Genomic DNA, 24,257 nt, shown 5'->3' on the forward strand with positions numbered 1-24,257 from the left:
TTCTGTGTTCATGGGTAGAACGCAGTGTGACCCTGTGTTCTGTGTTCATGGGTAGAACACAGTGTGACCCTGTGTTCTGTGTTCATGGGTAGAACACGGTGTCACTGTGTGTTCTGTGTTCATGGGTAGAACGCAGTGTCACCCTGTGTTCTATGCACTGACATACAAGAAAGTTTTGTAGCAGATATCAACAATGATTATAAAGCTACAGCAGATAGTTGTGGATTGGCTCAGGAGAACAATGATTCTAAAGCTATATCAGATAATCGTGGATTGGCTCAGGAGCACATCACCCAGGAGACCAGGAAGAAAGGCTAAGCACATACACTTCCCGTAGAAGCCAGCATTGCCAGTGAGTGTTACCGTGGAGGGTGATGGGTAACCAAGGCCCTGGGACAGCTGAGTACTCAGGGGTAGATGCTGAAGGGGAACAGGTAACTCATGAAAGGAAATGTGTGTGCTGTAAATGCAGAATGTAGGGAAATTCTCTTATGACCTTTGCACAGGTAATGTTTTCTTAAACAAGATAGAAATTTAATTTTCAAACTAGAAGTCATTTGATAATATGAAAACTTAAAAATCACTGTTCACAGAGCGATGAAGAAAGTGAAGGAAGAATCTGGAAGCCGGCTTATTGGTACTTAAACCATTTGATTTAAGAGAGAGGTAGTATTACCCTCAACAAAAAGATGACAAGATATTTCATGTTGATAATTGTAGGAGCAAGAAAAATCCTCGTGCATCACTGATAAGATTTTAAGTTGGTAGACCTCTTTGGAACATTATCATTGCACAGTGAATTGAATACACCATTACCTAGGACCTCATATTATAACATAACACTTCTAGATAACAGAATAACATGTAGGTTTAGACAGAGTAGTGAGGTTCTCAAGGCAGCTCTTTACACCAGTGGCAGAATGGATGGATTGTGATAGTTAGGGTAGGGAATAACACAAGTCACTTCCATGAATGGTCCCCCAGACATCACTATACCACAGGACAAGGGAACTACAGAGGAGTGGGACCATACAACCTGCCAAGAGGGGAGGGACAGGGAGGAGAGAAGTGAGGAGTGTCGCATCTGAACCCAGCAGGTACATTTTTCTTGTCTTTATTTCTTTAATACTGTGTTCACATAGCACTGGCATTGTATTAGATATTAGACATTAAAAAGTGGACACTGAGAAAGTCTATTTTAGGAAAAGATGGTCAGTATAAGTAAATTTACCTAAAATGAAAAAATAGCAATAGAAAAAAAACTTGTTTCCAGAAATAAATAGGCCTCCAGCAAAACAATGGAAAACTAAAAAGAAGGGTTGACACGAACTTCCAACAGAGGGGCTGCAGAGATGGCTCAGCTGTTTAGAGTTCTTGCTGTCAGTCACGGGGCTGGAGTGCAGTTCCAGTAATTATTCCAGACAGCTCATAGCCACCTGTCACTCTAGCACTAAGGCATCCCTTGCCCTCTCCTGGCCTCGCTGATACTTTCAGATATGCGTGCACACCCACACAGATACACACATGTGGAAAAATTTAAAAGCACTGTTTTATTTCCAAAAAGAAGTTACCTCAAAAGTTGAGGTAATATTGGTAGTATGAGAAACAGTAGGACTTACTGAAAATTCTTGTGCAAAAGCAATATAGTGTTCTTAAAATTTAGTAGTAGATACAGACTGCTTATTTGTAAAAATACAAATTGATTTTCTTTATTTCACCATTAAAAAGAAATATTAAATAATGTCTTAGAAAATCTTCACTAGAATAAATAATTTCTTATCTGCGTTGTCCTCTGTAGCATGATTCATAGTAAGTGATATGTGGACTCAAAATAAGGGTCTATCAAATAATAAGAAAGATAATTATACACATACACACACACATCTTAGTGCTTGAGAGTCTGAGGCAAAAGGATCATGATTCTAATACCAGCCTGGAAATAAGACCAAGAATTGAGGTGGCAGAATATGAAGCCATGGAGTTTATTTAGTAATAAAAGGAAATTGCTTCATATGTGACAACATAGAAGAACCTAAACATTTTAGGTTAAATAAGGAAACCAAATATCACACAATGTTGCTCATACGTAGAATTCAAAAGATTTAATTCTTAGACATAGGGAAGAATAGTAGGTAAGAAGTTGGGGGGATGCTATCAAAGAGCACAAAGTTGCAGTGACTAGGAATAAGATCCGGGAATCTAGTGCAGGGCATAACAGCAGCAGTGTTTAGAAGGATGAAGCACAGTCTTGGAGATGTTCTATGTTCTCAAAAAGCATTAGTGGGAGGCAAGATATCCATTACCTATCTCAGCTCAGCTACCCTACAGTAAATACTTATTTCAAAACATTATAAGTGGTAAATACGTTTCATTTGTTAGTTCAAAAATAAATCTTGAAAGAGACAAGAATCAGAGAAAGAAAAAGACAACACAACCTGATTTGAGATTCCCCTCTGTATACTGTGAATATGTTTTACTACCAATGGTTAATAAAAGAAGCTGCTTTAGCCTATTGAAGAACAAATTATAGCCAGACTATGCAAGAGGAAGGGAGGGAGAGGGAGAGGGGAAAATAGAGAGAGAGTAGGTGGAGTCAGGCAGATACCACGGAGACAGATGCTAGAACCTTGACCCTTACCAGTAAACCATGAGCCTCATGGTAAAATATGAAGTAATAGAAAGGGTTAATTTAAGATATAAGAGCTAGCTAGGAATATGCCTAAGCTATTGGCCAAGTAGTATTGTAATTAATATAGTTTCTATGAGTTTAATTCAGGTCTGGGTGGCCAGGATTGAACAAGCAGTCTCTTAATGTGGGATTCCCCTCTGTATGCTGTGAATACCATTAATTGATAAAGGAACTGTTTTGGGCCTGCACAGGGCAGAATAGAGCTACGTGAGGAAAACTGAACCGAATGCAGGGAGAAAGAAGACAGAGTCAGGGAGAAGCCATCTAGCCCTGCCAGAGACAGATGTCACTGGACCAAAATCTTGCCAGTAAGCCACAGCCATGTGGTGATACGCAGATTCATAAAAATGGGTTAAATTAAGATGTGAGAGCTAGCCAATAAGAAACGAGAACTAATAGGCCAATCAGTGATTTAATTAATACAGTTTCTGTGTAGTTATTTCAGGGATGGGCAGCTGGGAACAAACAAGCAGCCTCCTTACTACAAATTGGTGCCAGACACAGAGGAAGCAAGATGAGACTGCCTTGTTGATAAACGTTACCAAGCCACGTGGCCAATGCAGTCAAAAATTATGGGTTAATGTAGGATGTAAGAGTTAATAAGAAGCCTGAGCTAATAGGCCAACCAGTTTGTAATTAATGCAGACCTCTGTGTGTTTGTGTTTCTTTGGGCCTGAATGGCTGTGGGACTTGGCAGGACAGAAACCTCTGCAAACAGTCTCCATCTACAAAAACTAAACAAAACACAACAAGTGTAATTATATTATCTGAGAGGCTGCTGACAACAATTAGATTGTAGGAATTACATAGACATTCAATGTTAGAGATTTGGGCCAAAAGATTGCAGAACAGGTAAATTTATGGGAGCAAAGTGGACTTGTAGCTACCAGGAGTCAGGGCAGGAGGCAGGGACAGAGGCTGCTAATGCATGCACAGTTTCTTCAGGGAGTGATGGAATTTCTAAAATTGGGTTGTAGAGAGGGCTGCACAATTGCACAGATGTATTAGAGTCTTTGAATTGCATACTTTTAAGAAATGACTGTCAGATTAGATGTCAAAGTAGATGTGGGAGAGACAATCATAAAAGACAGAGTTTGAAATTTGCTGTTTTATTTTAAGGGAAAACTAACTGGAAAGCTTGCAAAAAGCATATAGTTTAGGGATTTATGTTGAAAAGACAAGGTGTGCTATATCAACCAATGCGTCCATAGGTGTGAATGTCTGATTTGCATTAAAAATCTAGGCCGAGTGATGTGTATTTCTGTGTTAACCAAAATCCTCAATGTATAATATTTCAGGATTTCCTGCCTTACTAAAAATTTCAGGTAAACACTGCTATCAACCACATCACATTAATATATTAACCAGTTTTTCATTGTTATAGGGAAATACTTGAAGAACTGACCTTATATGGAAAAGGTTTATGTGGCTGGATTCCAGAACTTTAAGGACTTGATGCTAGCTCACACATTATGGTAAAGGCTATCTCACTGTTTCAAGCCATGGTGGATGGGAATGGCAGGTGCCAAGGGGAAGAAGAAAAGGACATGTGATGTGGGAGTGTCATATATCAATCTGTTGATTTCATTGGTTAAGGAATAAAGAAACTGCCTAGGCCCCTTGATAGGCCAACCCTTAGGTGGGTGGAGTAAACAGAACAGAAGGCTGGGAGAAAGAAGCTGAGTCAGAGAGTTGCCATGGTTCTCCCACTCCAGGCAGATGCAGGTTAAGATCATTCCTGGTAAGCCAGCTTGTGGGCTACAAAGATTAATAGAAATGGGTTAGATTAATATGTAATGGCTAGCCAATAAGAGGCTGGAACTAATGGGGCATAAGCTAAGCTAGCCATGTGGGTGGCCGGGTGCCGGGGACGCAGCCCCGCCGCTCTTATTTCAACAGACATGGGCAGAAAAGAAGGAATGGGCAACCAGAGCTGCGTGTGGGTGCTGGGAAGGGGTGCAGGAGCCACTGAGACTATTAAACAGAACTCTAAGGAGAAGTACTCATAGTTGGTGCCTGAACACCTGAGGGTATGTCCCCAAGTGGAGAAAATATCTCCCATTGTACTTTTCCTCTCCAAGATTCCATCACCTCCCAGCATTGCTGTTGTTGTGGCTACTCTTGGTTGTCAACATAACTACACCTAGAATGGGCTATACGACAGAAATGAAGGGCACATTTGTGAATGCATCTTGATGCAAGAAGATAATGTGCCTTTAATCCCCATTTTGAGGTTGGAAGACACATGCCTGGAATCCAGGCCTGGCTGGAAGGCACACCTTTAATGTGGGTCACGCCTTCTTCTGAAAGCCTGCATAAGCACAATGGAAGGAGGAAGGATTTGTTCTTCGCCTGCTTGCTTTTGCCTTGAGGGGTCATCCATTCCTTCCCTGGAGTTGGCGCCTACTTCTTCAGGATTCCAGCATCTACAGAAGACCAGCTGAGACTCCTGGGCTCGTGGGACTGAGCAACTACTCAATTTCTTGGACTTTCCATTCACAACTAGCCATTGCTGGACTGTAGTGTATAAGTTATTCCAATAAACACTCTCTCTCTCTCTCTCTCTCTCTCTCTCTCTCTCTCTCTCTCTCTCTCTCTCTCCCTCTCCCTCTCTCTGTGTATAGGAAGATTGATTCTGTAAGTGCCAAGACTCTAGAGTATATCCTTACTAATATAGCTACCCACATGCCAAGCCCCAAAAGATGAAGTTTTGGAAGGACAAAACCAACTCAAATCTCAGTAGAAGCCAATATAGGATCGCAACGTCCAGATGAACAAAATTTCCCTTCTTTTCTGTCCCTATTATCCCATATGTGGCAGCTTTCAGAAAAGAATCAACACTTAAAAATAGAATATTTGTCTGTATAGAAAGAGTCAAAGCTTTACGGTCCCCTTGATGTGTTATGTGCTCTGGGAGTGCCTATCTAATGTGTAAGGACTGTGTCTGTTCCCTTGGAATGGCTGTTGTGACCACACACCAGCTGGTCTGTCCACTTTGACTTTTGCATGTTGTTTTCCAGGAAAACATGTCCACTAGAGAACATCTCTGTTTCCCCACTACTGGATCTGGCCCTATCGCCTGGCTCTGCCATTGAGGTATAGGTGGGGATGAGGCACATGCTCCAAACCATCAGACATCCCGGGAAGATCTTTGTTGTATTTTGGTGTGGTTGAGATTCCACCACCACTAAGCCAACATTGCTCCCATTTTTCTTAAGCTGTCTGTGGTTGGGAATATAAGTACTCCAGAGTCCATGAGCTCTGCTGGGGTTCTTCTGCCCACTCAAATCTCGGTGGAGTCATGTGACTGATTTCTGCATTTCCAGAAGTAGAGAGCAGCCTCGTGAGCTGACAGGACAGCTCTCCTCCATGTGCGCCATTGCTCTCTTCCATCCAAGCCTAGAAGCAAAGGATTCTGGCAGGCCTGAGTTGCTGAATATAAAGCTAGCGGCCACGTCACACTTTGAAGGACTGACTGCTTCACAAACAGGCAGCATGCATTATGTCTACTGCACTGGGATCCTGATAAACAAAGAGACGGTGCTCTGTGCAGACACAAAGAAAAGCTAGAAACACAGGCCAGAGTTATCAAAATACTGGAGAGGGAATGTAAGAAGTATGGCCGAAGGCCCTCTTAAATGCTGCTGAAGAAGCTTTTCGTTGAACTCGGCGAGTGAAGGGTCAAACCCTTTGCCCCTCTAAGCTTATCGCTAAGATCAAAGAAGGCTGTCCTTAGCAGCTGAGAGGGGACAGCCTGTTTGTCACATACAGAGGCCTTATTTATTTACTGTGTCTCTGTGTAAGTATGAAAAGCCTGCACTGAAATAATTGGAAAATTTTGTGAGTCAATGTGCAATTACAAATAATTTCTTTTTTGCACAAGGGAATTTATTTAGCTGCAAAAAGAATTAAAATCTGTTATTAATGTTGCTAATATAATCATCATTAAATATTATTGATTTACCAGTCGTGATATGCACAGTGATATTCTATAGGGAAAATAAGTGGGCAAAAAAAAATAAAGGGCTTGATTAATTCTTTAGATTTGGAAGACTATAGCTAGTCCCTGGTGCAGGAGTCTTTTGTGTCAGATTTATAAAAGAAATATGCTGTCTTCTCTTGGCTTGCTAACAAGAACGAAAAGAGTATAGTGTATCAGATGGAAAGAGCGTCTCCTGTCTCTGTGAACAGTGACTACTGGCCAAGAAAATGTTAAACAGATGATGTGAAATGTTAGTAACTGTAGTTATTCTGTTTCCTCTTCTGTAAGACACAGTTTGCTTAGAGCGGATCACATTTCCTCTGAACAAATGCCCTTTATCACCTTTTTTAAAGGTTTCTATTGCTAATCACCAAATCTGCATTGTTCACTCAGAAGAAACTGCCTTTATCTTTTAAATGTGGGAATTCTACTGTAATCACTATTGATAGCTGCATACATGAGCCAATTCCACATCCAAAATATTTACCTTGGATATCAGCTATGGGCAGCACACATTCACAGAGATGTGTAGCTACAATATAATTTCCTATGTCTTATTAATCACTGTTGCAAACACCTCCTCTGTGAGACCTTGGGCTCATTTTTATGTCTTCTAGCCAACAAAATCTGTTTCTCGAGGAATGTAGCTCACACCATTTCTTCATGGAGTCACATTCTAGTGCAAAGACACACAGCTGCTCGGTGCTTACAAGCAAGCCCCACAGCGCTGTGTCCACATGTGTCTAAGGAAGCAAGTCCAATCTCCAGACATAGGCCACAGCCAGCTTCAGACTTTCAAAACTCCCCCATCATGATAACCTAGGAAAGGGGTGGATTTTGATGAGAAATTTGCATAAGTTCCTTAACACTCACAAATTTGCATATGTTCTTCAGTTCTCAGACAGACCCACTTCCTCTGTACCGGCATACCAAGTGAAAACAGGCTTCTGATGCATCCAGAAAAACAAGGAGTCCACGTTTGCCTAGATGCAAGTTTGCCTCCCAAATGCTGACACAGGATAACTCGCACATCAGAACACCTAGGATCAGGCTTTTGTGTCTGATAATTAGTCCTGAATGTCAACCTGACTGGATTTGGACTCAGTTAAGATGCGCATCTACCTGTTGGGTCCTTTCCATGAAGGGTTAGGATGGTAAAAGAACCCTCGCTGAAGTGGGCGGCACCTTCACACTGGCCCTTTTACGGGGGTGGGGGTGACTGTGGGGCTTTGCTCCTTTCCCGCTGATTGTTGGGGAATGTCCACCTCTGCTACTTCCATTCGTTCATAGCTGATGTTAGAGACCTTGTTTGGGTTCCAACATGGACTGAAGACTAAGGAGGAACTAGATACTCTCCAGGAATCTTCTAGAATCACATTTGGACTGCTGAGGCATCTAGCCCCATGGACTGAGCTGCCCTGGCTCTCAACCATTTCAGCATGCATAGTGGCATTACTGGGCTACCCAGCCCCTATGGTGTAAGCCTAGTTAGAGGTATGTGTCTATCTGATGGGTTCTGCTCCTCTAAACAATCCTGGCTGACACAGCATCTTTAGGTTATAAACACTGCCAGAATAGATGATGAGAACCACAGAATCCTAACATTTAGATCTACAGACTATCTTCTAGACAGTCTAACTTAATTCTTGTATTTCCAGAGGGTTAAAAAAAACTGAGCTGGTGCCAAGCAGACCTGGGATTAGAAACTCAAGTTTCTAGACTAGTCAAGCGTTTCTATGAAACATTTGGGACGGATGAGTCAACGGGAATGGCGCCAATTCATTATCAAAATGGTCCCTGGGGAAACTTGTGGGCAGAGCTGGTGGTTGGGTAGCTGAGCATATCTGGAGAGGGACTTTAACTGTCTGGATCCTTTGGTCAATAAAAGGCATCCTTGCGAGGTCCTGTATGACATCACAGTGTCGGCGGACTTTGCCCTGTGTGTCTGACTGTAAAAAGCCTTTGGAACAACTGTGGAGTTACGGTTCCTCTGTACACTTTAACTCACATATACCAACCAGGGTAGAGCTGGGCAATGGAAATTGAGGGGAATTTCATGTTTTAGAGACAGAGATAAAGAGAGAAAAAAGACCATGAAGAAGCACAGACCACTTCTCTTTATTCACACACGAAAGAAGTATCTGTCTTCTCATTTTTATCTGTTACCTTTGTTCTTGCCTCTCATTCTTCTCTCTTTCCTCAGAGCCTCTCTCAAACAGAAAGAAACCTAGAATTTTTTGTATTTTTTACTTTCTTTTATTTTGAGCCTCGAAGTATATGCACATAAAGAGACGAATCAGGACACATATGCTAAATATTGTCATTTAACAAATTGGGAATTTTAATATACACACAAAGCAATATAATTATACTCTTCATAAAATAATTGAGGTATTTTCGAAGAATTCCATATTTCACTTCACAATAGGCTCCATCTGCAGCAGCACACACACGCACAGTCGTGGGATGGTGCCCTTGTTCTGACCTGCCTTCCTCACCTCTAGCTGAACCACCTGCATGATCCCATAAAAGAAGCCAGAAGTTCACAGTTCAGTAAGTCTGTGCTCATGCTGAGCAAGCACCCTTCTCTCTCTACCTTCCCCCAGCTGAGTCTCTCCCTTCCTTCTGCCACCGGGATGTGGAGCTGCAAGATGCTCCAGGTCAGTGCCTTGCTCAGGCTCGCTTGCGCTCGCTCTCTCTCTCTCTCTCTCTCTCTCTCTCTCTCTGAATTTCAGACAGGGCAGGAAATTACTGGGACAAGAGCTAACAAGAGTGGCCTTAGCCCTAGAAGACACTTGAAAGGCTCTTTTAAGGGATCAAAATCTAAAAGCTGATATGGGATGCCCTTCTGTATTCCGTGAATATGTTTTATTACCATTGGTTAATAAAGAAGCTGATTTGACCCATAGCCAGGTAGAATAGAGCCAGGCAGGAAATCCAAGCAAAAACAGAGGGAAAAAGAAGGTGGAGTCTGGGAGATGCCAGAAGCCGCTGGAGAAGCAAGAAGTGAGGTAACAAGCCATGAGCCTCATGGTAAACAATAGAATAAAAGAAATGGGTTAATTTAAGTTGTAAGAGCTAGTTCATAATATGCCTGAGCTAATAGGCTAAACAGTTTGTAATTAATATTAAACTTCAGAGTGGTTATTCAGGAACTGGTAGGTGGGAGAGAAACCTGCCAGTTACAAAAGGCAAACTGGGTCAGAAAGTAGAAGAGGTACGAAGAGATACACCGTATTTCCATATTTAGTGACCCAAGTCCAGAGACCCCTAAAGGAAGAGTCAAGGAATATGGCACCAATGGGGCAACCACAAAAGCCAGCAAGATAGAGGCAGCCCTGGGAGGCAGTCCTAGAACACATATGGAAGCCCCACCCAAGAAGGAGCTCTCACCACCCACTTCTATTGCCTCCTGTGGAGGACCGAGTTCTCACTGCTGTCTGTCATCTTGAACTTGATGGAAAGAAGGTTGGCTTAGAAGTCAGGTCAGTCAATAGAAGACAGCGGATAAACAATTCTCCAGTCTCGCTCTCTCTTAAGTCAAGCTTGCATGACTAAGAGCTGTCCCTGTGCAAGCCTGTCTTTGCCCACCTGCCAGATGGCCTTTTCTGTTGCTTCCTCAGCAGGGTAAGCATGAGACAAGAGAAGGAATGAAATTCAAGCCAACTGGAAACAGACTTGGTAGGAAAGCCAGGGCCATTATTTATTTGCAGACATTTTAACCAAATTAATTTGATTTCTCCATTCCAGCAGACCTTATTAAATGAAATGCTTGAGAATTGACAGTTACATAAACTTTATTCAGACAAAGGCCATAAAAGGTGATACTCGACTCTTTTCTGGATCTCAGTCTAGAAATGCAGACTTCCTGCCACATACAGGACTCTGACAGTCCATTGCAGTTGGATGTATGTGCATTTTGGGGGTGAAAATCTAGAGAATCTGTAGTTCCCCAGAACAGATCTGTGACCTCTAAACTACAGAAGCATCTTCTTATTTTACAGTCTTCTGCTCATTCCCTGTCCCCAAGCCACATCCTGGGCTCGAAAATAACTGACTTTGCTCTTTTCCATAAGTTAAACATGAAAATGGCCTAAACGGAACCGAAGATCATATTCAATGTCCCTTCCCACATCCACTAGGCGTTCAGGCTCCACAAGAACAACTAGCTTAAAGCTCCAAAGTGGTGCTTCTCACTCTTTGGGGCTGCATAGCAGATACCCTACGCATCACATACTTACATTATGATTCAGAACACTAGCAAAATTACAATGACAATAATGTTAGGCGTCACTACAACTGGAGGAACTGTACCGAAGGGCTGCAGCATCAGGAAGGTTGAGAACCCCTGCTCTAGAGGGTGGCCCACTTGCTGCCCAAAGCAGACTGGAGCTGCAGGATATTTGCTCACCAGATTTTTCCAGGCCAGTCGAGGTTCAGAGTCTAGTGAGTCACCGTCCTCTAGCTATGCCTCATAAGATGACTAGACAGCGGAAGGAAAGAGGACAACAGTGGAGTTTTCTCGAGAAAACTGCCCCTGATCTTGACATCTCCATAAATCATGGGTCTTCCTTGCATAAGGACTCAAAACGAAGCCATGTCCCTCTGCTGTGGATGGCTTGAGTTGGTTCTGCCAGAGAGTAAAGGCATGGGCCGATGATCTCCCATAGATGTGATTTTCAAACATTCGGAATAATTTAGATTTCTATTTTATGTTGATGGGATAATAGATTTATAATTGTGAGTTACTGTTTTCAGACAAATATTGGTATTGATTCTTGTATATTGATACAAAGTTAAATTATATTGACTATTGTATGCATGCATGTTTCTACCTCTGTTTAAAATATTTTTTATGTATTAACATATATTGTATTGATATATATATTGTATATATTTACCATATTGCAGTGTACATTTTTACCTCTGATTAAGATACTTATATAATGTTTATGTATTGATATATATTTACCATATTGTAATGTATATTTGTACAGTGTTTATATTTGGAGGTCATTATCCTCATTTGTTACACAGTTGTTTCTTGTCTTAGTCTCTAAGTTAGATAGATATTGAGAATTATATAGATTAATAGTCATCTAAGTTTGTCATTTATAATTAGACTGATCAGGTTCTTTAGATATATAGAGATTATACTCAGTATAGATAATCTTCAACCTCTTCAAAGAGCTGTAGAAAATGGCCTTTAATCTAACTAAGAGTTTCGTGATAGTGAGACACAATTGCTCCTGGCAACACCGCTCTATTTCCGAGAGAATGTTGAGCACCAAAGACACTCCACCTGGAGCCTTTCTTTTTGGCAGAACTGGCCTTGGGGCAAAGAAATGCCCATACCTCAACCACTGACAAAGATACAGAGTGTTCATCAACGGATAAAACAGGACTGTCATATCCTGCCAAGACAGGGTAAGATAGTTTTGAAAAGTTGCTTGCCTTTGAAAATGGTATGTCAGTTATGTTAGGCCTTAGCCAAAGTTGGTTGCTTCAACGCTGCTAATGTGACTTTGGGTGATTGCCCAGGTAGCTAGTTGTCTCTGTGAATTGTTGCATGTTTTAGAAGTTGTTTCACTGAACTTCCTAATTACCCAGGTAACATTATTTCCCTTCTCAGATCTTCGATGGGGTTGAAGACTATATAAATGTAGTTACTTTTCTTTCATGACTTGGCCAAGTTATTTATTATACAAGACTTAATCTAGTTAGAATAGGATATTTGTACTTATTGTATATAATTTCATAGTAGGTTTAGAACTCTCTTACTTAAACAAAAGGGGGAGGTGTTGCGGGAGGTCCTTCCGCTCCTCCAGCCTATAGCCGCTGAGATACCAGCCCATTGGGGCGTGGTCTCTCTCCCTTTAAAAAAGCGGCCACTTCCTTCTCTCTCTCTCTTCACTTCCTGCTCGGCTGGCGACTAGACTCCCTTCCTGGTTGTACAGAGGGCTGACGGTGATCTGTAAGTTTTTTCCCCTTTAAATAAATACTACCCTATTAATCATAATTCCAAACTGCTGTGGCATTGTTTGTGACTTACGCCTTCATTATGTTCTACCAGTTTACCTTGAAAGTGGTCAGAAATTGATACCACGTTAAGAATGTGTATCCTGTGAAACCATCTGGCAGGTGTCAAGGTCTTGACTCCGTCCTGCCTCCATCTGTCTAGGCTGTTGGTAGAGCACCTTCCCACCCTCCAGTGGTTCTCCAGTACTCTGCCTGACACTGCTGCTCATTTCCAGACAGCCCCTAGTCCATCCGGTTGACTCCCTGGTTCTCATAGCTGCATGAATCTACAGGTGAGTTTGGCCACACAAATTGCGCTTACAAGTATTTCCTTCTGAAGATTTAGTGGGACACACCCATCATTCCTGAACCCCAAAACAGTGATGTCATAGAGGACTCCAGTTCCCAGATACTCTTGACAGGTCTTGTTGTTGAACTTGTAGAGACTTAATTTATCCCAGGCATTTGAATCAGCTAAAATTTAGCGTACCTTTCTCCGAGTGATTTATTTAGTGTTTATAAGTCTATTTTTGACATGTTCCTCCATTTCTTCCACTAAAGTGATCTCACCCTTATGGTCTTATGGAGACATCATTTATAGCTGGAAAGGCAGATTTGAAAATGCATTACCTTTAAATAGTGGGATTCATCATATCTGAGTTCATATGTCTGATAGCCAAAAAGGGCCATTTCATTTCAGAAGAAAAATTGCTTCTGTCGGTGTAAACAGAATGCATTATCCCCTTTTAATAACCATTTTTAAGTATGCGGCTGTATTACTTTTTCACAGCTGTGTTCCAATAAGCTGTAGAGTAATTGCCAGCTCTCCTGTCTAATAGGTTCATTATTCTTTTGCCATAATTGCAGCCATTAAATGTTCAATTGTTAAATTTCCACTCCTATGTTTTTATTTTTTTACTGTTACATTTTATAATGGGGCATGTCATTACAGCACCCCAGTGACCATGGTTGTTGTTCAAAGTATTTCTCAGCATTAGTGAGAACCCTATGAAATAGATCTTCATTTATTTTATTTGTTCAGAAATACAACTGTTCCCCTACCTTGCCCTGTCCTTCTGTAGGATGTCCTGAAATGCAATGGTGCTCACAAATTGGTTGCTTTAACTAGAAATCTAAAGAAATGATCCTGAATGACCCTGGCTGGGTTCTCCCGTGTGTCTGAGCATGCTCTCTCAGGTTCGGGCCATGATTTGGTTATAACAAGATGACAGAGTGGCGGTTTCACTAATAAAATTAACACAAGATTTAATGCGTTCTTCAGAAACACTGATTTGTCTTTGAGCCTTTAAATTTGTGTGGCTTTTTCATCAACTGAGAATTCCATCAGCCAGGGGTGATGGGGCGGCGGCCTGTGGCACCATGATCGTCAGTGAGAGCCTTCCGTGTACGCTTCCGTGTCTCTAGGTGTGTCTCCTCCTGCAGTCTGGGGCACATCAGCTGCCTGCTGCAATGGCCTGCACTGCTTTTGGAGGGTTTGTGGCTGAAGGTGGGTAGGGGTACCAAGGCACATATGTGCCTGTAAGTGAGTATATGCGTATGCACACATGTGTGGGCATGTGTGTTGCAAGAACTGTTTTCCCTACACACCATATTGATTTCAGGGACTGAAAGCCGGTCATCAGGTTTGGCAGCGGATTCATGTGCCTGCTAAGTACTTTCTTCTCCCCTCCTCCATCTCTCCCCCCTTTCCCTCCTTCTCTTTCTTCCTCCCCTTGGCTTGTGTGTGTCAGGGTGCACATGTACATGTGTGCTCTTGTATGTAGAGCCTGGAAGACAACTTTGCATATTCTTCCCCACCACTCACATAGTTTTTAAACATCCTCTAATGTGCCAAACAGATGGAGTTGCTTGGCCAGGAAGCCGCGGGGGATCTGCCTGTCTATGCTTCTCCAGCACTGAGATGACAAGGGTGTCCCTATGCCCGCCTTGGTTTGCTGCTTTGGGTGGGTACTACAGATCACACCCGGGTCCTGGTGGTGGCAGGATGAACAGTGCACAAACCAAAATCTCTCCCCACCCTTTCTCTTTTCTTTCTCTCTCAGGGCCAGGAAAGCCCTGCCATTGCTCCACGCCCCCAGCCCTGATGACCTCTAGTACCCTCCAGTACTCAGACATTACCCACAGGCTTTGATCTGATTCCCAGTTCGCTTCTAGAGATTTTCTCATCATCCACTTGTCTGTTAATAGGGACATTCAAGGTTGTTTCATTTCCCCACCATTTATTGCATTAACTTTTATTTCCCTCTGAAGATGAAAATAACTTATAGTCAATGGATTAGCCGTGTAATTTGGTCCAACTCATCTTAGCTCAGTGTTCTTTGGGAAATCCTCTCTATTTGAAATCAGATCCCCTTTTTTCTTCTTTGGTAAGAACAATAGAAGCCTTTCCCTCACATGGTCCATGACTTCAAATGTACCGGTCATCACCATCAGCGTCCCCACCATCACCATCACCATCACCATCATCCCTTTCCCTTCCCTATGTAATAATTCTGGCATACACATCTGTTCTGATGTTATTAAAAACAGTCACTAAATTATTGAGTGTGTTCCGTCTTCCTGTGTCTGGACTATGTGATCAGACACATTTCTCTCAACTGATGCTTTCATTCCCATCTGAAGCCACAGAAGATAATAACTAATGTAAAATAATAGCTCACCACAGCTGAGTCCAGAAACTGCTCGCAGATCTCCTCAGCAATATCTATCATAGAAGCACTGCTCCAAACAGTCAAGGGAGTTAGCCACATCTGTAAAACAGCAAATGATAGAAAACTCTTTCAAATCTAGATGCTTCCATAGGTAGAGACAGGTAGAGAGACCATTTGCCACAAAGTGAAACTATGGCTTAGGAAATAATTCCTTCACTGTCAATCTTTCTTCCCACTGAGCTGCCTTCCAAATGCCAATGGAAACAATTGCACAGGTGAGCTGACACTGACTTAGTTAATTGGAAACCACCACCTTCCTATAAAGAAAAACATTGACAAGCATACGACATGTGCTTTCCCTAAGTATCAAAATATCCCATTTCCAAATCTCTGTCATATTAAAAAACCTATAAAAAGTGTCTGGGTATTTCTTTTACATTTTGATAATAGGAATTTGATAGCAGAATTTCAGAAATAATTTGAAGGCTGCTGATGAGAGCTAAGTAATGTTTCTTGTCTGCCTTGCCTAAACTAGCTTTACAGCCTTAGCAAGAACAATCCATTGTTGTCATCAGTGAGATAGTTCAGAAAGGGGTACATGGGGTGGTGTTATTTTGACAACTATTCTCTTTCAAGGCAATACAGTAAGTATGTCTTATTTTGCTCATCCTCCCCGCAACACAATAGCCAAGATGGGGAGAGAAAAAGCATGGGGTAGGTAGGGTCGATAAGAAAGCCATATTGTGTGATTAACAAAGAGAGACACATTACCTGATGAAGTCAAAGGAGTCACCCAGGGAGAATGTGACCAGATAGCTGGGGAAATCATTGGTGGAACAGTGAAAAGAGAAGAGCCTGCCTCTCTGAGAGCAGGCTTCCTACCTGTCTCATTAGGCAGCCGATCTTTTGATGGCAACACGTTTCAGAGAACGGTCTGCGACCAAAAAAAGCAGCAGCTAAAAGATTTGTAGATCAGAGAGTGGCTGTCATTAGACTTCATTCCGTGAATAAGATTAGCTAATACCCTTTGGAGGTTTCTAGAAAGGATTTGGTATACAGTAGCTATAGATGAGGATAAGCTTTCTGGCTCACATTCTCTTTAGATTTGGCATTTCAGAGAGGGCTGACATAACTAAAGGAAATGCATATCAGACTCATCACGCTGCAGTGCTCGGTGCATTGCAAACTTTCCTGGGTGTCTGAGACAACTCCAGCAACAAGCGTATATTTACGCGACCCACTCTGAGTGGCAGAACTTGGTGTAACTTCTGGTTTTAGATAGGAGACCATGAGGAGCATGAGCTACGAGGCTGACAACGGGTCCCTGTGCTGTACAAAGTGGAGACATTGGATGTCTCTAACCAATCTCGTGTAATTCTTTCTTAAAAAAAGGGCACATTTGTAAAATATGAGAGATTTGGCGAATCTTCCTTACACCTCATTCCACCTCAACCTTTTCCTCACACATCCCTAATAATCTCCCTTGGATTTGCTTTTTTGTTTTTCTCCACATATCACATTGTGAGGAAAAGCACAGGACGCCTGCTTTTGTGAGACTGGCTTATTTCACTTAACACAGTGAAGTCCGTTTCATGTTCCTATAAATAGCATAATTTATTTTTCTTTATGGCTAAAAATTGAAATAAGGAATAAATGTTAAAAAGTTTTTATGTATTTGCAGAAATAACCATGGTATGGAATGAAAGATTTTTCAAATGTTGAACCCAGCTTGAATTCTTGGGTCACACCCAGCCTAACTGAAAGGAATTATCATCTTCTACTGTATTTGGCCTTTAATGAGTTCCTTTTCTGGACAGTCCTTTGGCATCCTTAGTTTGAAGCCTAGCCTAGTCTGGTAAAGTAAGTGCATTCATCCCTCTTCTTGTTTCAAGCAAGCTTGTGTATGCTAGGTGAAGGTTGGGGAAAGGTAGTCATTATCTTCACTTATGCACCCACAGGCGAGCTCGCCAGGCTCTGATGGAAACTTCCAAATCACATGGATTGACATGGTTTGTTGCAAGGAGGCCGCTTGTTTCATTCCGGCGACTTATCCCCAAATTAATCACACAGAAACTGTATTAATTAAATCACTGTTTGGCCCATTAGCTCTAGCTTCTTACTGGCTAACTCTTACATATTAATTTAACCCATTTCTATTAATCTGTGTATCGCCACATGACTGTGGCTTACTGGCTAAAGTTCCAGTGTCTGTCTCCTGTAGGGCTACATGGCTTATCTCTGACTCCGCCTTCTTCCTCCCAGCATTCAGTTTAGTTTTCCCCACCTACCTCTATTCCGTGCGCAGGCCCAAGACAGTTTCTTTAATAACCAAAGCCCACATCAATGGTTAAATTCAGTGAGACAAGAAGCAAGCACCCTCTTCATGGATGCTTGGTGAAACTGACTATTGAGATGTAACTGAGTTGGCATGGTCATTAAAGAGCTCCACCATTAGACAGAAAGGGAGGAGTAGCAGTGGGTGGGGGCATCCCTATCACAGAATACAGTGCTTCCCTGGGTAAGATGACACCTGGCACCACCTGAGCTGCACTCGAAGCACCTTGTAAAAATGCAATATGGCAGCCACAGTGCTACCAAATGACTAACGATGACCAATGGTTCTGCAAAATGGCTGTCATTTTAATTGCTTGAAATGTGATCACTTAAATTTTAATAGTTCAATCATGATTTACATTACATTTTAATGGAGAATTCCTGATTTTACTAGTACAGGACGGAACCGATTGTTTCGTAATGCCATTTGTGTGGGAGTACAACTCCTGCCCACATATTAAATTTAAAATCCTGCCAAAATATATCTTTAATATGTCTCCAGAATGCAGCCTAGAGAAATCCCTTGGTGCGTACATTGAGACATATTCAAATTTGCTTCAAATAGAACTGCTCAGGATTCTAAAAACTAGAGGCACAGATGCCAATCAACATGCCATTGAATAAATAAGTTGTTGTATATTCATATAATCAAATATCGCTTTTACCAACTAGAGGTGGAAATAAACAAGCTGTAGGTACACACATCAAGGGGAACGAGGCTGAAGAACATAATCTTACTGAAAATCAAGTTACCAGAGAGTACCCATGATGTGGGATTCCCCTCTGTATGCTGTGAATATATTTTATTACCGTTGATTATTAAGGAAGCTGTTTCGGCCAGCAGCTTGGTATAGGCAAGTTAGGTGGGATTTCCAAACAGAGAAATAGAGCGTGTGTGTAGGTGAAGTCAAGGAGACTCCATATAACTGCCAAAGGAGAAAGACTCCAGCCACCAGCTAGAACCTTATCAGTAGGCCACAGCCTCATGGCAATACACAGATTAATAATAATGGGTTAATATAAGATGTAAGAGTTAGCTAAAAATATGCCTAGGCTATTGGCCAAACAGTATTATAATTAAGAGAGTTTTGTGTTATTAGTTGGGTCTGGGTGGCCAGGAAAAGAACCAGCAGCTGCTGCCTACATAACTGTATGTAGTTCTAGCCACATACATGCATAACCAGTAAAATTAAGCATCAGTATGTTCATGCATGTGCATGCACGCGTGCGCGCGCACATACAGACACACACACGCACCTACAGACACACACACACACATACAGACACACACACACAGTCTTGTTAAACTATTTTTAAGGAGTAAAGAGGGAATACCACACAACTCAGGTCCTAAACACTATGTATCTCAGAAGACCTCAGTCAAGAAATCACTGCAGGAAGATAACTGAATACATAGATAGTGTCAAATCAGCTATGGTCTGAGGACACAGAGTCAGTCAGTGATGGTCTGAGGATACAGACAGTATCAGTGATGGTCTGAGGACACGGACAGCATCAGTCAGTGATGGTCTGAGAACATGGACAGTGTCAGTCAGCGAACGTCTTTTTCCCACAGCAGAAGCCAGCTTATGACTTTCATCATGTCGTTATGAAACTAAAAAAACAGGGCCATTTCTGCTTGTGTTGGCTTGACCCCATTGTTTATACCTCCCTTGACCAATTCTGCTTCCAAAGCGGTTTGGTAAGAACATAACTATCCTTTACTGAGCATGATCTGGAAGAGGAGAAAGCCACCAAATGCCTTCTGAGCAAGCACAGGAGTGTAAAGTGTCACATTCTCTCTCTGCTCACGTGCTCATTTTTAAACAGATGCGATCATAATGTACACACTGTTGTAATTCCACTGTTTCCCCTTAACACTGTAGTGTAAACATTTTTCTTTATCTGTTGTGATTTTCATAATTGTAATTTTAATGGCTGAATAATATTCCTCAAACTAAATGTTCCGTAATTTACTAAACAGTTTCACAACTGTTATTTCTCTGTGACTTTTGTTGTTGATATTATAAAGCTGTTCTAATGAACACTTTCCTGCATATAGATTTCCTGCTTCTGTGAAATTATTTCCTTAGGATGCATTCCTCAGGGTGATATTCCTGAGTTAAAATCTATGACCATCTCTGCTATTCTTGCCTTGAGTTGCCTTATTGCTTTCAGAACGATTATAGATGTTTATGGTTGTTATAGCAATGTAAAAAGTAGCAATTTAAACATAACCAGAGCCAGGAAGATGGCTCATCTGGTACTTAGGACCTGATTTGGTCCTCAGACCCAGGTAATATAAACCAGGAATGGTGGTGTGGGTTTGTGGGCCCAGTTCTAGGGAGACAGAGACAGGTAGATTCCTCGGGTATGCTGGGCAGCCATTCTAACCTACTGAGTAAATTCTAGGTCAGTGAGAGATCTTGTCTTATGATCAATACATCCATCAACAGCCAAAACAAGGACAGCACCTGAGGAATAACAGCTGGTGCTGTCGCCTGGCCTGCACACACACACCACACACACACACACACACACACACACACACACCTGCACATGCATGTATTACACATGAACACATACACACAGTAAGTACTTATAAGTAAATGTAACCAGATGGAACCATTTGTGGGTATTAATCATCTCCACTCTCATAGACCATTTCTCCCAAGACGTATTTCATGGTCCTTAGTTGGTCCTTCTTCTGTCAAGCTGAAAGTTCCCTGACTCTGCTCACCCAGACTTTCTTCTGCACTACCTTGACTGAGGACAGAGAGGGAGGCGCACACTCTGGCTGTAAAGAGCTGTTCCTGATAAGGGGTGCAGGATGCACAGCCTCCTTGCCTAAGCACATCTCAGTGTGTTCTTAGATCTTTGGAGAACGTCCCTCCCATCTGGACTCCATCACTGGGTGCAGGTGTGATTCTCTAGTTTATATCTTGGTTGTTTGCCTTCTATCCACAAAACCTCCATTGTGTCCCCCTTGAAAACCTTTTCTTTTTTGGGGGGGGGCTCTAGAGTCAGATAGCCTGGCTGCAATCGCTTGCCGGCAACCCCATTTTTGAAGTGTCAGCGCAGAGGTCAGGAAAGTCTGTCTGAGCGCAAGTAGTAGCCTTGGGGCCCTGGGGTCCACTGGGTCCCGTTCACCAGTCTGTGGGCACTGGCTGCATGCCCCTTCTTATACAAAGTAACTCCATCAAAGTCTCCTCGTGGAGCTAGACACACATACGCTGCAGATGTTGGAGACGATGTGTGCTCTTTTCCAATACTAATTCCTAACCACGCATTCTCCGCCTCTAGTCTACCCTTCCAGCTTCCTTTCACATTTCTCCTCTGTATTGGATGTCCTCTCCTGTGTATTCAGAGCTGTGCAAAGCAACGTCCCTACTGAAGACTCTGAACTGAATGCGGTTTGTGTTACAGCCACAGAGGGGACATCAAAGTCTTGCTGGTCAAAACGTGCAATGAATGACTCATGGATGTTACGATTCCAAAGGAGGCTGAGCTCTCCCCTCACAGCTTACGTGTCAGGCCTGACATGCATGATGTGGACCAGAGAAGGATAACAACTCATACTTCAGAGGCCTGCACTCTGACAAAAGTATCTCTCCCCATGGTGCTTGTTTCTCATCTCCCTCTGAAGTGTCTGAAAAGGGAATGACCATTCTTTGCATTGCATGACCATAGATATTAAACCACTATTGTGTAGCTGTTTCCTCTAGGACAGAAACCTTCCAGTTTTGAGGGAATCTCTTAAGACACATGATGTTGAAGGGGAGGTGAAAACACTGGATGTTCTAAGGAAGCAAGATAAATAACAGATGTTCTGAGGAGGGGCAAAACAGCCCATTCTGTAAGCAATCTTATTAAGCTCAGGAAGTTAACTGCTCAGTGGCTTCAGGAAGTCTCTGAACAACCAGATTCATAATCCCCCTTTTCTCCAAGAATCTATAAGCAGCAAGGACTCTCGAGGGACATTCTTAGACAAGATGAGCTTTCTGGAAGAAGCACACACCAGACAAACCGCCTAGAAGGGACTCGGAAGGACTGAGCTTTCTGGAGAGGGTGTGCACCAACACATGGAGCTGCCTACAGGTGGTGCAGTGTGCTCAAGGCTTCTAATTTGATTTTTTAAAGCTGTCACCTATGCTGGGGTGATCTTTGATGAGGCAGCTGTCTTTGAGTCATTTCTATTTCTGCAAGTAGCATCTCACCCACTTTTTCTATAAGTAACTCCAATAAAAATCATTGGTTCACCAATTTAGATCATGGTGGCATCTGCATTTTTGCTTGTCATCAGATCTGTAACTAGATCAAGTAGGAATTGGTTCACAGATCCCTAGAAGAGAGAGAGAGGGAGAGGGAGAGGGAGAGGGAGAGGGAGAGAGAGAGAGAGAGAGAGAGAGAGAGAGAGAGAGAGAAGGAGAGAGATTGACTGGTTGTTACCAACTGTGGCTTCTAGAAGATGCCTGCAGTTTGGATGATTATATAACTGAGAACAGATTACATGATATAAGTATCACGAGAATGTTCCCTCTGACCGGTTATTAGCGCTGACTTTCCTCACTGGTGCCCACTGAAAGCTTGAACTTGTGTAGACAATGGCCACATCAAGTCTGTCGTTCTCACTCTGGAATTTCGTGACCTAAGTATAAATTGATATGCAATTTCAGAACATTTGTATACTGAATTAAGAGAATCTATGGCTGTCTGACAAGCAAAGTTGTTTATGAAGAAAATAAAACAATGAACCAGTTTCTGTGGAGAGGAGAAATGACTGCTAATGGAATACAGGCTTCCACCCCGGGGCTTCCTGTCTCACGACCATAGACAAAAGCTGTCTGAGGAAGTTCGGGATGTACAGAGGACACAGATGGAAATAAGAGGAATCAAGGTGAGCCCAAGGCATGGGAGAACGAGCTGGGGAGGGGTAACCACTGTCTGTGGCTTTTCTTCTTAGTGCTCGATTTTAAATTGAATGTCTCCATTCTCCTCCCATGAAAGCAATTGGGATTGCTTTGTGTAATATATGCATTTCTGAGTTTTGAAATAAACAAAAATTCTAAATGCTTCTAAGTAGGTAAAACAGGCTGTCAATACATGACTGTTAAAAATAGTACATAAAATGTAAGATTCAGGAAAGAATTAGGGTGAAGTCCTCAAGGCATATCTATTTTAAATTTAGATTTTTTTTGCCAAGCTAAAAAAAATAATGAAAGAAATATGGGGTCATTTTTTTTTTGTTTTTTTGAGACAGGGTTTCTCTGTAGTTTTGGAGCCTATCCTGGAACTAGCTCTTGTAGACCAGGCTGGTCTCGAACTCACAGAGATCCACCTGCCTCTGCCTCCCGAGTGCTGGGATTAAAGGCGTGCGCCACCACTGCCCGGCATGGGGTCATTTTTGACATGCACTGCTATCAAAAGCGTGCCTCCCAGGACCGCATCCACCAGAAAACACTGAAGCAAAATTAAAATGTATCCAAGCAGAAGGAAGGTACGTGGATGGCGGGAAGTGCTGACCAAAGGACCAATAAACTGGAGTGGCCACATCTATGCTAACGAGGTTCCGTGAGGGAGTATCAGCAATTAGAATAACCACACAACTGGAAAGTCAGACGAAGTACGAACATTGGTTTTCCGCCACCAGACAAGGGGCAGTTTAAGGTAGTGCTGGTGAAAATTCAAAAAGAAGAAAAAAAAAAAACAAAAAACAAAAAAACAAAGATTGCCATGCACTGCGTCCCCGTGTCTGCGCTCTGTGCACTGGCACCCAGTTCGCGAGCTTCGGGCAAGGGGGCTGGAGGTTAAAATACACACACACACACACACACAGACAGAGAGACAGCAACACGGGTCATCCTTGCATTCCCCAAGAATGCCCCCTTTATCGTGTTCAGGGGCAGATTATATAGAGATAGCCGCGCCCCAACCAAACCCACCAGAAACTACTCTCCTGCCTGTCATCAGGAACTCCTGAAGGTCTCGTGCTCAGAGCAGCTGTAGGCACTCAGATCAGGGAATTACAAGAAATTCAGGATCTGAGGTCTCACTGCTCCCAACATAAGATGTGTCTTATGATTTCCCCATCTTCCAGTATGAGTTTCTAAACCTCCATCCAGACATACAGAGGCAAACTCCATCCTCAGGTTTGCTAGATTCCAGAATGGCAATGGTTCGTGAAGTTAGCCACAGAGCTGGGATGGCCGCACAAAGATACAACCTGACACAGTCTGCAGAGGGAGTCCCCAGACCTCGGACCCGGACCGCAGAGCGAGGTCCACCTGCGGGAAAGAATGCATTCTCAATCTGCAGCAGCCCTGGGAAAGAGCAGGGCAGAAATCATCCCAGAGCTCCCAGCGGGCCAAGTGGGAAACAAGGAGGAGGGAGAACTAGGAGAGAACGTGGCAAGGGGTGGCATCTGAGTAACCTGGTGAAACTAATGCAGTACTGTATCTTCCCAATACTTGAAATTAAGCCTTAAAAGAAGTTTAATCCAAGTTATCTAACTACATCCAAAAATGAAGCCCAACTATATTTAAAGTAATATAGCAAAATGCAG

Source organism: Microtus ochrogaster, chromosome 21, assembly GCF_000317375.1.
Source record: "Microtus ochrogaster isolate Prairie Vole_2 chromosome 21, MicOch1.0, whole genome shotgun sequence".
NCBI classification, from domain to species: Eukaryota; Metazoa; Chordata; class Mammalia; order Rodentia; family Cricetidae; genus Microtus; species Microtus ochrogaster.